Below are 6000 nucleotides of genomic sequence, written 5' to 3'. Positions count from 1 at the left end.
TGCTTAAAATCGGTTATGTTCTCCTCATAATTCAGAAATATCTATGAGCTCTCATTACACAAAATATCATTTATGCTCTTTTGGAGAAAAAGAATTGCTTGAAATAAACATAAGAAATTATTTACTCAAATATATTTAATAGGTATTATTTGTGAACAACTAAAATTTCATCACTTGAGGGAGACCAAGACTTCAAATTAATCTGTTTTTGTATCTCTCCACGGCACATGAAAAGCTGCTATGTCCATGCAGGTTCCTTAAGAACAAGGACCCTTTCTAGCTTATTCCCTGCTGTATCCCTAGGACTGACAACAGTGCCTGCCACATAATGAGATGTCTTTCCCATTTTTAATGAATGAATGAATGGATGGATGGACAATAGGGATTGAAACAGCTAAGATGATGACAGAAAAGTAGATCTGCCCCCAAACAATCACTTAAATGACTGACACTGCTCAGATTCAGGGAGCAGAGCACACAGCTACAGATGCCAGCTGATGTGGCCCTCAGGCCCACCTGAAACGATCCGAAACAGGCTAGCTGAGGGTTAACTCTAGCTAACACAATCAGATCACCAACCTATGATGTATTTCTTCCAAAATCATAGATCACCCACAGGCAGTACCTGTAAAGAGATGACTCCATTTCCTACCTGGGTACTGCAACAGCCTCCAGGCTGGTCTCCCATCTCTACTCTCATGCTGCCCAAGCCCACCCAACAGCCAGAGGGTCTTCTCAAGCAAATCAGAACGTACCATCCACCCGCTCAGAACTCTTTCATGGCTTCCCACGGCTTTCCAAAGAAAACCCAAGCTTGAGGCCCCTGCTCTTCTGACTTTATCTTCATCTTATTCCACTCTTGCCATGCTAATTTTCTTGCCATCCTTCAAGAACTCAGGCAACCTGCACTTTCTTCTTACTGACAGTAACAATTTTGCCTCAGATCTTCAAATGACGTCTTCAAATTTCTGATCTAACATTACCTAATCAGGGACATTCCCCAACGACTGACATATGAACTAGGAACTCCTTCATCCTCTGTACCCTTTCCCAGTCTTCTTTCTTTCGTGACAGTGACACATTACATCACACAACTGATGGCTGTCTGGTTCCCCACGAGGGTGTCAGGTACCTGAAGGCATATTTCTGTATCATCAGTTCCTAGACAGTGTCTGGCACACAATAGGAAATATATCTATCATAATTAGTCTACTCAAACACTCAGCTAGCATCCATCCCATCAGCAGGTAACATGCATGGAGCCAGTGTTCCTGTACTCTATGCAGGAGCACTGTGCAACTGTCCTCTTACGCTATGATTAGGTAACATGAGTTAAAACTGTAAAAAACAAAAATTCATTAATAAATAGGAATTAAAATCAGTTCTTTCCAGGGACACCAAAAAGATTAGTAACATAAAGCAATGGTGGTTGAAACAATATGGGGCCAATATCTATCGAGAATAAAAGTTTTTAACATAGTATGGCAGGAAATTAATTTAGTAAGAACCATCCACCAGTGAAAATTAGTGGAAATACTGAAATGAGTAACATACTTTCCAAAGATTTAAAACAAACAAAATCTCAGAAGGAAAGATATGCAATGAATAATATATTAAATCCTCTTTGATTTGTATATTCTTCTCTACACAATTCTCAAGGGAAAATTCAAAAGCCAAAATATATTTCAAAACATATTTGCAAATGTCAGCAACATCAAATAATAAAATGCTTTTCTATCAAAAAAATGGCTTTTCTATTAAGCATTATTTCTGAAGTTTAGAAAAATGAAGCAAAACTTAAGAGAAGATGGGCTTAGAATAAATATTCTAGAATCAGTCTCTTTCAAAGAAGTATTTAAGAACTCTATTGTGTTACCAATTTAATCTGCCTAAATATGAAAAAAATTAGTAACTACTGAACTATTAAAAAACAATAATAAATAATAATAATAAAGCCAGACACAGTGGCTCATGCCTGTAATACAACACTTTGGGAGGCTGAGGTGGGAGGATCATTTGAGGCCAGGAGTTCAAGACCAGTCTGGGCAACATAATGAGACCCCGTCTCTACCAAAAGAAAAAAAGAGAGAGAGAGAGAGAGAGAGAGAGAAGAAAAAGAAAAAAAGCCCATTTGGAAAAAATAACAAACACCATAAAAATACCCCACGTTGACAAACAAACATATAAAGCCATAAGTAGGTAACTGTATTTTACCTCTGTTCAGCATGAGGGTCAACCTAACTAAAATAAAATCATTGTATAAAGAGCACATGTGATAGGCTAACAAGGCCAAGAGAAATGTACTATTAAATGAAAAGGGAAATAATGTATATTCTGTATGAGCTGCATACTTCTGATTTTTTTTTTTTGAGACAGGATCTTGCTCTGTTACCCAAGCTGGAGAGTGGAGCAATCAGGGCTCACTGCCGCTTCAGCCTCCTGGGCTCAAGCGATCCTCCCACCTCAGCCTTCCAAGTAGCTGGGACTACAGATGTGCACCACCACATCCGATTAATTTTTAAAATTTTTTTGTGAAACAAGGTCTTGCTTTGCTGCATAGGCTAGCTCCCAACTCTTGAGCTCAAGCAATCCTCCTACCTTGGCCTCCCAAAGTGCTGGGATTACAGGTGTGAGCCACCATGTCCAGGCACTGAACATTTTAAAAATACTAATAAAGTCACTGAGAAAGGGTGCCATGTTCAATTACCAAGTACATAAATTTTCCGCAAGGACAAAACTTTTAAAGTTTCATATAGACACACACAAAAAGACTGAGAAGACTTAATTGCTCAATCCACATTTGAGCATTAAGGTTATATCTGATTTTCTAAAAAAACAAGATAAACAGATCTGTAATCTAATAAAGTATATATGTTTAGCTTTCATTAGGGGAAACAAAATGTACTTTTGTGAGCAATTAATCAATTATTCTACACGTGTATGTGGGGAAAATGAACAAATCTTCAACAAATGTATCAAATTCAACAATAATAGCCTATAGCCTATTTCTTGGTCATCTCACATTTCAGGGAACTATATACGATCCAGGCTTACCTCAATTCACTGTGTACAGTGTCAATTGACTAATTTAAGGGCAGGATTACACATTAGGGTATTTAATAATCAATCTTAAAGACTTCTCAAATCCTGCTTGTGAGCATCTATTTAATAGGTAACAAATCAACTAAAAATGCCATTCAATTTTGTTTCTATAATGATTAAAATGCCTACATTAAATAAAAACCAGAATTCTACATGTTATCTAAATTCCATTTGCATTTTTGAGGCAGTGTCCCACATTAGATAGAACCCTGGGCTTACGTATCAGCGAGAAGTTAAGTTTGTATGCCAGCTCCACCACTCACTAACTCTGTGAGACCTTGGACAAATTAACCTCTCTGAGCCTCAGTTATCTCATAGGGTGATAATGTCTAACTTATTGGCATGTGAAAATAAAATGAACAATATTTCAAAAGAGCAAAGGGAGGTGGGGCTTACTCAGTAACTATTTTTAAAAGGGGATGGGGGATTAAAACTTATCTACCCTAAGCCAAAAGGTCTTTTCTAGCTCTTTCCCCGGAGTGTGGCTCCTGGCAAGCCTTTTTTTAGCTTTGGATTTTTCACAGCTAAAATGGGGGAAATGACATGCTCTCTATCTAAGGCTACTGCAAGGATCCAATGAGTTAACACACATGAAAGCATTATGAAAACAACAAATGCATAAGCATGCAAAAAAAAAAAAAAAATACCCTTCATTTTTGACAGAAAAGCCAAGCAAGCAAAAAGAGAAACTGTGATTTCTCATTTGCTGCCACATATAATTTTATCTCTGTATAACGCAATGCAAATATTAATTGTATCTTGTATTAATTTACTGTGAGACTATCTTCTTCATTAAACGAGTGCCTCCTTGAAGAAAGGAGTGTCATCTTTGTTTCTTCAACAACTAACATGTTATCAGGCATACAGATGATGCTCAGTAAGTGCTGGAATTATGGCACACTATATTTAACCTTCCTAGTATGTCATTAATACAGTGGGAAGTAGAATTACCATTTTCTTTCCGTAATCTTGTGATGAACTTCTTAGGGGGTATTACTCCAACCTTTTTCTTCTGAGTGGCTATGCTATGGAAGAGATCTGCTAAGCATGTAAGAAGGCTCTCCTTTTTCCTAGGTTGACTCTTATATGCAAGAACTTTTTCCCGAAATGGACGACAAAAATAAAGTGCTTGAAGAACTGAATTGCAGTAGCAGGTATTCCCAAACTGCAACAGAAAAAAAAAGTTTTGTTAAATTTAGGGCAACACATTTTCAAGAGAGAAATTCCCGGTGTATGGTTGAGAGAACAGAAAAGAGATGACAAGTGGTTACTACTGTTACTATAATACTGACTGCATTATATGATACATTTTAAAATACAACTCTCAAAAATTCTTTAGAAATCACAAAAGTAAAGTTTTCTATCAGGTTCTTAGGTACATCCAAATTAAAACACTTAAAAACAAACAAACAAAAAAAACCCAGATCCCCTGAAATGTTACACGAAAAAGTCACCAGTGTGACGGTGACTGCAACACTGAAATGCCAAGTCACAGTATTCATGATGCGCTGGAAAGACACCAAATTCTTCACTGTGAATTTCTCTCTTACCGGCCATGTCACTGGGAGCATGTCACTACATCTTACTGAACTCTACTTCTCTCCACTCTAGTAACTGGGGGGCAGGGAAATAACCCTACTTTATAAAGTAAATGACACACAGTTTGATAAATAGGCATTGCCTTCTTTTTCCCTTCCATTCATACACACTGGCTCTAAAATCTAGCTAATAAAATACCTAAAAGTCAGTCATGAAGATTTGGGGAGCACTATGAAACTATAAAAAAGGAATGAGGACAATTCTCATATTTCTACTATGGGCTGAGATCAAGTATATACAGTATTAAGTTAAAAAGGCTAGGTAGAGAAAAAATTTTTAAGATTGGGTGATATCAAATATATCTCCACAGACCATTTGTTTATTTTTTTTTTTTAAATGAGGAAGGATAAACAAAAAGCTAATAAAAGTGATTATTTATAGAAGAGGAAAAATAAAGGAGAGGGATGAAAATGAGAATTCTCTGAAAGTAAGTGGTTATAAAACATTTACTTTTTGCTTCCATCTTTCTAAAATAAAGAAATTTCTCACACCTGTAATTCCAGCACTTTGGGAGACCGAGGCAGGCGGATCACGAGGTCAGGAGATCGAGACCATCCTGGCTAACACAGTGAAACCCCATCTCCACTAAAAAAAATACAAAAAATTAGCTGGGTGTGGTGGTGGGTGCCTGTAATCCCAGCTACTCGGTAGGCTGAGGCAGGAGAATGGTGTGAACCCAGGAGGCGGAGCTTGCAGTGAGCAGAGACCACGTGCCACTGCACTCCAGTCTGGGTGACAGAGTGAGACTCCGTCTCAAAAAACCCAGCAATTTCTAAAATTAAAAACAAAAATAAAACCTAAATGTATATGGATTCAATGGTAGAAATACAGAGAAAAGAATTACTTCAGGTGACTTAAAGAATGTTTACCACACATGCCTAATGAGATAGAGTCTAATCATTTAAAAAAAAAAAAAACAGCAAAAAAAATCTATTAGCCAGATGCAGTGGCTCACACCTGTAATCCCAGCACTTAGGGAGGCCGAGGCGGGAGGATCACTTGAGGTTAGAAGCTCGAGACCAACTTGGTCAACATGGTGAAACTCCATGTCTACTAAAAATACAAAAATTAGCCAGGTATGATGACACACACCTGTGATTCCAGCTACTTGGGAGGCTGAGGTATGAGAATCACTTAAACCCAGGAGGCAGAGGTTGCAATGAGCCAAGATTGCACCACTGCACTTCAGCTTGGGAGACAAAGCAAGACTCTGTCTCAAAAACAAACAAACAAAAAAACAAATGTATTGATATTGTTATTTTGAAACTATTGTAGCTATATCACAGGACAAAGCAAACA

The 6000-nt window shown here is 37.5% G+C and overlaps 1 protein-coding gene across 4 annotated transcripts in view; it reads right to left on the bottom strand.

The window, feature by feature from the left end:
* USP12 (ubiquitin specific peptidase 12) overlaps window positions 1-6000 on the bottom strand; it is a 164587-nt gene that overhangs the window by 33781 nt on the left and 124806 nt on the right. For all 4 annotated transcript variants that reach the window (XM_017848503.1, XM_017848502.1, XM_017848504.1 and 1 more), the window contains one exon: window positions 4054-4267. The gene's annotated coding sequence lies outside the window, so the exon portion shown is untranslated. The remainder of the gene's footprint in view (window positions 1-4053; window positions 4268-6000) is intronic.

Source organism: Rhinopithecus bieti, unplaced genomic scaffold, assembly GCF_001698545.2.
Source record: "Rhinopithecus bieti isolate Rb0 unplaced genomic scaffold, ASM169854v2 scaffold_28547, whole genome shotgun sequence".
Classification (NCBI taxonomy): Eukaryota; Metazoa; Chordata; class Mammalia; order Primates; family Cercopithecidae; genus Rhinopithecus; species Rhinopithecus bieti.
This window is presented reverse-complemented; position numbering and strand designations above follow the sequence as displayed.